Below are 11,215 nucleotides of genomic sequence, written 5' to 3'. Positions count from 1 at the left end.
AGTTTACTTAAGGTGCTTTGCTTTACAACCTTTGATTAATAATAATGGGAAGAAAAGAAAAGAAAAGTGGTATTATATATAAATGATAAACGTATTTAATTTTGTGATTTGAACAGTAACACGCAGGCTTTGAACACGTACACATGGGGGTGGTGGGTGGACAGAGATACGTCAAAGTAGCCTGATGAACCATAAATATTGATCCTGGAATAAAATCGTGGGCTACAGTCAAAGCAGTACTCTGAACCATATATCATGATACTCTTTTGCTGTAAATCAATCATGTTTTCTATTACAAGAATCAAATCTGGGGTTCATAATGCCTGTTTTCTGGGACTGCCTTAAAAACCGTCCACAAAATGTTACAAAAGTCAAGAGAATCTCGCGTCACCTTAATATATATATTTATATATATACATATATTGTCATGTTCTTATGCCTAGTTACAGACAACGGACCAAATGAAGCAGTAGGCTCATAAACACTATTACTGAACACCATATTTGTTGAATAATTTAAGCAGCTAGGTACAAAATAAAAACAGATGATCCAACAAAAGTAGTTTTGAAGCGAAGCAAATGCTACACCATACATGTTTCAACAAATACTTTAGAGTCAATGAACTTTATAGTTTGGCTTTCTGCTGAGTCCCACCATCAGCATAGCATCATTGGACAATTTGACTAGATTGGCTTGTAGCCAAAGGATCCATGTCACAAACTACAAGTACATTTAGTATAGATGTCTCGTTGAATATAATCCACCGCATGATCTTAGGATGGACAACATATGTCCGGATTTTTATAATTATTTTATATATTTTTTAATGGGTATGAAATTTTTATTCTCGTCAAATAATTTTGAGTATACTCGTATATTTAAGTTTATATCCATCTTTTCACTATTTAAATATTAATTAAATAATATTTTGTTATAGAAAACAAAACTTACAATGAAAAATCGTGACATTAATAAGTATTTAATTTCAAAATATATTGTTCACTTTCCAAAATCAAATATCAAACTAAAAAAGCATACTTAAACAAGAAATTATTATAATTAGATAAATATCAAATAAGAACATTAAACTAACCATTGGATTGAAGTAAAATAATTATAAAAGAAAATAAAATAATGAAATATGTATCTTAAAAATAAGTTACGAAATTAAGAATTAAAGAAAAGTCTAAAAATGTCTTCATAATTTAAAATACTAACATATGTCTGCGTGGTTGAATATAATACACCCATGCTATTAGGATGGAGTACATATGTCCCAATTTGTTTATTTTACTTTTATAGTTAATTCGTAAGAAATTTTTATATTATTTTTATCATTATTGAAGAATGAGTATACTTATAATTGAGTTTATACGTGTCCATTTTATCATTCTAAATATTAAATGAATATTTTTTTTATAAAAATAATTATAATAAAGAAGACAGGACATTAATAAGTATTCAATTATAAAATATACATGTTTTCTATATATCAAACAAGAAACTATACTTACATAAATATTAAATAAATAATAAGAGTACCCAACCAACAATTGGATAAATCAAATCATTATAAAAGAAAAAGTAAATATAAAGTATATGTCTTGAAATAAATTACGAAATTAAGGATAAATGAAAGGTTTATATAAATTTTCTAAACTAATAAACTAAAAGTATTTTCATAATTTAAAATAGGAATAGGTATAAGAATCAAACTAGAATAGATATGTAAATATTTAGTTCGGCCTAATAATCAATTTATAAAATTAAACATTACTAGACCCATGTGTATATCTAGTCAATTCAGAAATTTTTCATTAAAATCAGAATAAGTTTTATGAAAACTTGTTCATTTTTCATTCCTAAAATGTTATAACTCAAGGAATTTATCATGTTGAATTATAGGACACTGTTCTGTTCGAGTGCGATCAGCAGCAACGAAAAGACACTTTCGAAAAATATGCAAAGTCTAGCAAAATATTAAGTAAATAGAAGAAGAAAAAGGAAATAATTAAAAAATGAAGATATAAAAATTTATTTCCACTGTATGTGTGTAAAGATTTACATTTTCAGGCTTTTATAGCTATATTTTAAAATCAACTATTTGTTGTTTAAGTGTAGCAACCACTTATTAACTAATTAAAAAATCTGTTGATGTGCAAATAAGACATGTTTACCAATAAATACTAGAGTTTGTAAATATACTTATTTATCCAAATAACTATGTCCTTTCATACATATGCATTGTAAAATTTATGATCAACAATTTAATTTATAACTAATATTTTAAAGATTTAATTTAAAATAAAAAAATAAACAATATTTACACCTCTTTAAAATAATAGTGCATCAATTTAATTACTATTACAAATTTTACTATATCGCAAATCTATTTATAACTATACATTTCATATATAATTTAATAATATTCGTTAACTATCTACCGGGTCTATTATTGATATGCCTAGGATCCAACTTAATATTAGCCTCTTGAAATAAAGGAAAGATAATATTTGAATAAATAATTTAATTATAAAATATAAACGAAACCCATTGATTATAAATACATATTATAACAGAAAGTATAATCATATGATAAATATTATTTATTCATATACTTTCTTAAAATTTGTATAGGAGTTTTAGCAATTGGACTTTCTCCCATTTTGATAATTCAGAGTTTAATAAATTGACGATTATTAGATTAGTCCATCTTGAAAACAGCTGGATCCAAATTCGATTGTTATATATTATTTACTATTTTAATCCAATATCATTGTTATAAATTATAAATAATCATAACACACAAATATAGTTATACATACTAAAAATATATATGATATTTATAACGATTAAAATAACCGTCACAATTACATTTGTCAAAATAGTTTGTGACAAAAATATTTTAATCATTAGTATTTTTACCAGAAAAAAAATATATCTAACCGTTAAAAACCGTCACATATTATATAAGGTTTTATACAATTAGAAACCACCAAAAAATATATTATATTTTACTATGACTTTAACACTTATTAAAAGTTTAAAATTGCGACATTTTTTTTAATTTTCAAAATTTCAACTATTAATTATTTTTCAATAATTTTATAATAAAAAGTTAAATTATTTATTTTATTTAAAATCATAGACAATAATATTAATAATTAAATTATTATTTGACTTAAACATGACAATTTTTTTTACATACCATAAATGTCAGACTCTGAAAAATAACGTACATTCGCTGGAGTCCGCGTGGCGGTCGGAGAGCGAGACACCTCAGCAACGCATGTGGCGACCGCAGGACGAGACACTTCATTAACGGACGTCAGGTGTCCTGCCGAGGGGCGTCGGGAATCGGTAGTGGGAAGTAGGTGTCGACTGCAGATTGGACGTGCGTTCGGCGGGGGAAGCAAAACTGAAGTTTTCAGAAAACGCTCCACTCTCTGCACGCACCTTCCTTTCTCGTTTCTGAAGAACCCTGTCAGACCTCGTAAATATGCACCCAGAACCCACCTGTCTAATCTCATTAAAACGCACTCAAAACCCCTCTGCGCTGACGCCAAGTGTCAAGAAACGAGAATCTGAAATCAGATAGTGAATGCAGGTGTCAGCAGGAGAGCGGACGTTCGTTTTACATGGGAAGAAAAATGATTTTTTTGAAACCTTCTTCCCACTCTCTCTGCATGCACCCTTCATCTTCCAAAAATCTGATCTTATATTTTTCTCCTCCTTCTCACTAGAATTCCTACCTTCTCTCTAAAAAAACTAACCTTTCCTCTTCTCCGATCATCATTCAGAAACCGTAGAAGTGCTCCCGGCAACTCAAGCTTCATCTTGAACCGAACAAGTTTCAAGATTGAGCCGGTAAGTTTTCTCCCCTTAGTCGTTCGTTCTTTTATTACATGCAAACCAAGTTCTGGTTGCATGCGGGGGTATAGTTTAAGTGATTTTTGGTTCTTTGTGATTGTTCGGTTTAGTTTGGAGAAGTGTTGATCGTTGAGGGTAGAAATTGTAGAATTGGACGAACCAAAAACCCACTCTTAGACCATTTCCATCACGTATCCAAGTAAGGGAAGCTTATTTGATTTAATTCGTATGTTGTGTTTGGTATGAACGTCCGTTATTTGACCGCATGAGTATAATGTATGATGTTTAATGTGATGAAATTGCATGAACGTTCGTTGATTTATGGTTGGGAATGAAATGCATTAATTTACATAATATGGATTGTATGAAATGTGAAAGTTGATGTTGATGTGAACGAATGAAACCATGAGATTGTATGATGAGAAATGAACTAGAATGTAAATGGATTGAATAAGAATTTCCCACGATAATGTACGTTCGTTGCTGAACGGTCTTTGACCGTTCGGTTTTCCTTTGTAACATGGTTAAAAATGGGATTCTTTCATTTGGATAGAACCCTAGTTGAGGACGAGTGTCCTCGTGTTAAAACACTATGCTTGAGCGTTCGGCCAAGCACAGTTGCATATGGTATCCTGTGATAAACTCCATTCTTTGATATATATGTAATAGCATACTTTCTCGTTCATAAACACTACCTTGGCAGTCCCTTAGTATATTTATCAAATCTACTGTTATAAGTTAAATGGTGCTCGGTCTTATACCAAGCGCTCATACTGAGAAGTGCTCGGTCTTACACCTAGCGCTCGCTCTAAGTGGTGCTCGGTCTTATACTGAGCGCTCGTACTCATTCTTGTAAAATTAGTCTAAATGAAATAGCTTACGTCCAACTTCAGAAGAACTTCCTGTACCACGTTCGGTCATTGACTGACAGTGGATTTCGGTATGAGAATTATTATAGAAATGGTTCGTTAACGTCTTGAGATGTCCACGTTTGATGTATTCGGCCTAGGGCCTCCACACTTAAATTATTCTCGGAGTATTGGTTTGAAATTCACGAGAGTCAATTCATTCAACTGATTCACATGGTAATTAGCGTTCGTCCAATAAAACAGGACATTCCTCGGTTATTCCCAAACGAAGTCGTAACTCAGTCGTTCGTACGTTGATCTGGAACGGACGTCATCTTAGTCCCGTCCTCGGTCTTAGTGAGGACAGAACGTTCGGTTTTTTATGGTCTCCCTATTAATGATGAAAATGAATATGGAATAAAGAATGATAAATGATGAAGAGTATATGAGATGGAAAGAAAGTTGTGACTTTTAAACGAGCGTTCCGGGTAGGAACGACTCATGGATGAATGTTGGAATTTGTAAAGTATGACTGTGGGAAGCTAGTGCTGGCTGTTCGATCCTGATGTTCCGTGAGTGCTCGTCCTCAAGTAGAGGGGGTACGTCATGCGTGGGAACGGCAGGAGGTCCTCGTCCTTAGGGGTACTTTGGACGGAACGGACTAACCTCGGGTGGCAGCTGATGAGGATGCCAGTTACCACACCACCCGGGTGCACGAACGCTTGTAGCTACGCAGAATTCATACAGTCCGGACGGTCAGTCTAGTGTTAAGCTTTATGTAATGCGTACGTTGAAATGTGTTCTTGTGTGTTGAATTGTTTACATGAATTTGTATGTTGACGCATGAATTAAATTACATAAGCTTACCGTGTGTTTCCCTTGTGTTGTCTCGTTTTGTACGTTCGTCCTGTCGTTGCAATGATCATCCGTGTGGATGTGAGCAGAAGGAGACGAGCGGCTGGAAGATGTGCTGGACGAAGAGAACTTGGTGGATGTTGAAGTTAAGACCGAACAGTAGGACGTTCGGCAAGTAGTATAGGTGATTGATAGAGTGGTCGTTCGACCACCTTATCCGTTTCTTTTGTTATGTTCGACCGTTCGGTATTTTCTCCTGTAAACCGTTCAGTCAGGTACTACTTATGTTCGGCTTAAATTTTTGTAAATCGTATGTAAGGACGTTTGTCTTTGTGCATTCGTTCATTAGTGGAAAACTGTACTGAATTATTATTACATGTGATTATTCTAATTATATAGTTTATGACTGTATATTTGGGATGTTATAATAAACAACAATATAAGTGATTGACAAATGTCTAGTTTATTTCATATAGTATATTATTTAGACTCTTATCTTGCATGATATTCATATAGAAAACTAGTAAAACAATCCCTTTTACTTAGAATATAGAATGAGGAGTAGAGAAAATTGTTGACTTGGTCAATCATCATATTTCATTATCCTAAATACAATGAAAATTGATTTAGTGTTTAGATCCAATCAAATTTCTTAATGTTTGGTAGATACTAAAGATGAATCTACAATTTCAGTTAATTTAAAAAATCTTGTTCACTAATGCAAAGGTCACTTCCAAATGAAGAATAACATGACTTCTAGTATTCTTAGATTAGTGTAGTTGAGTAAGAAAAGTCAAATCAGATCTGAATATCTTAATCAACATCACTTATCTTTATTGTTATTCAAATTTTTATTTAAAACTGTCCAACATTTATTATTATGTTATTACAATTTAATTATGATTTTAAATTAAAAAAATAATATAATTATAATCAAAAATATTATTATTTAGTTGTTTTCTTGTGTTAAAATATTGTTGCTCTTGAATAAATTATAAATTACTATTTTATAAAACAAAATCCATGTGAACACGATCTTGTATTATAATGGAATCAGTATACTTAGTGAATAATTTACACTCTTAACTGGTCATCAATAATTATAAAATAACTATAACATATCCATTAATCAAGACAAAACAAAGGAAATAAGAAAGCCAAATATTGTAATAAAAAAATTATCATATTCTTACAACAAATGACAAACAAATAGGCCATCAAATAGCAAACTTTACACGTTTTACATTCAAGTTTTACATGGTTCTCAAGATGAAATAAATAAAAGGGTTTCACTCAAGTTTACTCTTTATCCAAAAAGGTACTGTAGCTTCGACTCAAGGCAAAGGTCAATTTATTGGTGGAGTGCTTTAATCTGTATTAAAAAGAAAAAATATCATCTATTACCATTTTACTTCAACAGTCCAACCACTTAAACTAAAAAAATATTAGAACAATATTAATCTTCAAAATCCTGTTACCATTTACTTCCAATATAAATTAGCCAAGACATATACAATCAAATATGAGATTAAGAAAGATGTTGTTTTTCAAATGGAAAGTGCATACCCTCGTAATTCATGACCAAATATCCGTGGAAATAAAGGTGTCTGTCCCTGTAAAGCATTCAATCTAACAATTTCAGCATATGTTCAGTTATACTTAGAATACAACTATTATTTACAAGTGAGAACCATTGATTAAACACACACTCTTTCATTCGTCTTTCTCCTCTGTTCCTACATTAAATAAATATTAAAAGTTAAATATTTAATTAACAATAAAAAAATAATTACTAATTAAGTTACTAAAATTATAATAATTAACCATAATTTTTTATTAACTTTTAAAAGCTTTTTTAATGACATTTGGTGGAACATTTCATATTTTACTTTTTCATAATTGTAGTCTATTATTTATTATACATTTAGGGGTGATAAAAAGATAGAGTCTGATGGATATGCAAAAAGTGACTTCTAAATTGTATAATCGACAGGATACTTCTGATTTTTAGATTACACAACCTAAATATGAGGTGTTTCCGTATTTCAAAATTCAGAAGAAAAAAAAAACACTTTAAATCAGAAGAGTAAATCGGAAATTTTCATATTTATGAGAGTGAAGATGAGAAGTATGGGAGTGCAAAAAGAAATCCGACATTGGAATTCGATTGTAAGGTGGGCCTGCGTAAGCGACAACAGAGATGGGCTGAGTTCAGAAATTAGAAGATAAACTATTTTGAAATTAAAAAAAAAAAAACAAAGTTTTTGGTCTAGGATAAACATCTATTTTGAGTCAATATATTTCTAATTTATAATTTACAATAAAGAAAAAATTACATAGATGAAATGTATTTCATATTTAAAATAATAATTATTTAAATTATAATTCTAACCCTGCTTTAATTCTTGATCCGTAAGCTTGAGTTTCCAACGCTATTTTCCGATTTTAGTTTTCGTATTACTAAATTTTGTAATTCTATTTTATTAATCTGTTTAACATATTTTTTTTTATGGTGTCTTATTTGAGGATTGAGTTAAAATGACCGATTTTTAACCTACAAGAACTAAAATCCTGAAAAAGAAAACGTAAAGATCAAATGTGCGTGTAAGAAATTGAGACCATATTATCCTTCAGCATAAGTAGTTTAAATTATCACAAGAAATTGTATTAAATGAAAAATGGATAGACAGTTGAAAAAACAAAAAATAAAAACATATGATTGAGAAAAAAAATTATAAAATAGAGAAAAAGGTATGTGAAATGTAAGTCTTTTTGAAAGTGAAGTAGTAAGAATATCTCGTTAGGAAAGTAAAGAGATTAAAGTGAAGATGTTTTTCTGTTGATTTTTGTCGACAATTTTGTAATTTCAATAAAATACATTAGTTATTAGCAAACTTTAACAAAACATATTAGATAGAGTTTGAAAGTAAATTTTGAAAGTAAATTTTGAATTTTACAAAGTTATGCTTATTATTTGATTTTATTATATGAAAATAGAAGAATAATAAACTAAAACATATAGTAGTGGAAATTAGTGACTCTGATGAGAAATGGATGAGTAAATAATGTGTGAACATTAAAAACATTTAAAGTGAAAAATGGTATGATGTCATTATTTTGTATTTATTTAACATATCTATAAAATAATCATAAAAAAAATTATATTCTTTCAAGAAAAAAAAATAAAACATAAAATTGATAATGTCGAAATATATTTTTTTGAAAGTAAATAGAAGATAGAGTGTGAAGTGAATTGTGGTAACTTGTAAGAGGTGGTTGCAGTGGTCTTTGTTTGACCTCCTTGGAATTTGTTGTCTTCACGGTTACGCTACCTTTTTTTATTTTGATTCTTATTCTTATTCTGGAGATGGAGGGGATAAAAATGGCTACCAGCTCAGCTGAGAAAGAGGAATAAAGCTGGATCTGTACATGTGTAATTTGTTTACACAAGGTGAATTCTGTTTACTTTGGTAAAAGAAAGATAATTCATTTTAGAGCATTAACAAGGAGACATAATAATAATAATAAAATATAAATTTAATTTATATATAAAAGATTAACATCACATTCAAATTATAAATATTAAGAGAAGAAATTTTTAATTTTATATTATTTTTAACTTTCTTATTTTTACTTAAAATATAACAAGAAAAAAATAGAAGTTAGGTTTTGTAAATCTTAAAATCTTACACTTACACCCATGCCACAGGATTCCATGGCCCTTTTCAGGAACTTTCCTTCTAGCTACCTACCTACTCCTGCTTCAAACTTTCCTTGCCAAAAAAACATCATTAACAATCTTCACATTCTCATATCTCTCAAACCCTCTCATCTTTATAATTACCACTGCTTTTTTGTAACAACTTTTGCTTTGTTTTCAGACACATATCTTATTCCTTCGCCCTTTTGCGAAATTTGGCTTTCCGAGTTGACAAATATTTGGCTTCAAAATCAAGGAACTTCCCTCTTTCAAGTGCCCAATCACCAAAGCAAAGGACCACATTCTCAAGGCATCTCTATGCGTCAACATCACCATCACAATTACAAATAAATAAATAAATAAATAAACAAATAATAGCGAGGTCAACTTTGAAATCAATGCGGACTTTTGAAATTTTTGTTCTACACAATCTCCTAATTGGACATCGCTGCTTACTTCTACTCTTATTTATTTCATCCCAAATTCTACACTCATATCTTGTTTTCTACTTTCTTCCACTCCACACCAATCTAAATATCCACCGTCTTATCAAATATTAGATCATTTTCAGATATTCTTCATACGCATCACACATCATGCAAATGCTGCGTACAAAAGTTTATGATGACTACAATTAACAAGCAACTTTCAAACATAGCAATTGATGCCCAAACAAAATTTTCCTCTCTAGGCGTAAAATAGAGCACCGTGCGTCACTGCTTGACAACATCTAGGCTGAGGTGTTCCGCACCCTTTCGTTTCTTCTTTTTTATTTCAAAAAAGTCATCAGGTACATGTAAGATGTACAATTGGTTTTCCTTCCACAGCTCCTAACAACAGGTTTTTAGTCCAACACAAAGCATTAAAAAAAGACAAAACCAACACAATTTGTTCGAATAAATAAAACTATAAAACGTCGGCGAAATTTATTAACCAACATCCAAACATGCACACCATGATCTATTATTTGAACGCCAAACCTTACCACTATTTATTCCATTTGCCAGCGAAAGAGTTGATGAGTGTGTTCTTGTCTTACAATTATACATTATTATTAATTACATCTATTTTAGTTTAGGGAGTAGAGGTTAAATATTCTTTTTCAAATATTCTTCAAGTTTCAAGTTTAGTTTAGTGTTTTATTTTCAGTCTTCTTTCTATCCATTGGTTGAATTGAGTGTTACATGGAGAAAGTATTTTGACACTAAAATAAATTTTTGTATGAGTATTGTAACAAATAAATGCATAATAAATTGTAATAATTTGACTTAGGATTAATGCAATTATTTTTTTGTTAATATTGTCTATAGTTTAACCAACCGATCTATCAATCATCTTTCATGGATTGTTGATCGCTCGATCTGATCGGACGATCTTATTATACAAGATTTATTATTATTATTATTATTAAAAAAAGAAAAAGAAATTTTGCCCAAAAAAAGAAAAGAAGAGCGGGAGCTCAATATCGGTATAACTGGGGAATGTTGTTCTTATGTATGTCTCCTTACATATGTGAGAGCGGGAAGCGAGTAAGGATAATTTAAAGGAATGATGGAAAGCTTTTAAAGAGAAGAGATATAAGAAAAGAAATAAATATGATAAGAGAAGGATGAGATGAGTGTAAAAGAAAGGGAATATAATAAATATAAAATAAAGAAACTGGAAAAGAAGGGGAGAGGAATGGAATGAAGAAGAATTTTTACTGAAAACACAATAATTGGAGGGTTTGACGTTTGTGTTGTAATATTTAAAATCGGCCATGACAATGCCCACACGCAAACTCCTTTGACCCTATAGGAAGAGAGAGAGCGTAGGGAACATGAAATGGGAAAAATCAGAGCCGCAATGAGGCATACGAAACCCTTTTTCTCTACTCACATAATTCTATAATAATAATAATAATATGCAAGTGGGTTGGCAATATTTTTCTTGTGGGAATCTC

Source organism: Vigna angularis, chromosome 2, assembly GCF_016808095.1.
Source record: "Vigna angularis cultivar LongXiaoDou No.4 chromosome 2, ASM1680809v1, whole genome shotgun sequence".
Classification (NCBI taxonomy): Eukaryota; Viridiplantae; Streptophyta; class Magnoliopsida; order Fabales; family Fabaceae; genus Vigna; species Vigna angularis.
Note: the sequence above shows the minus strand (reverse complement) of the source record.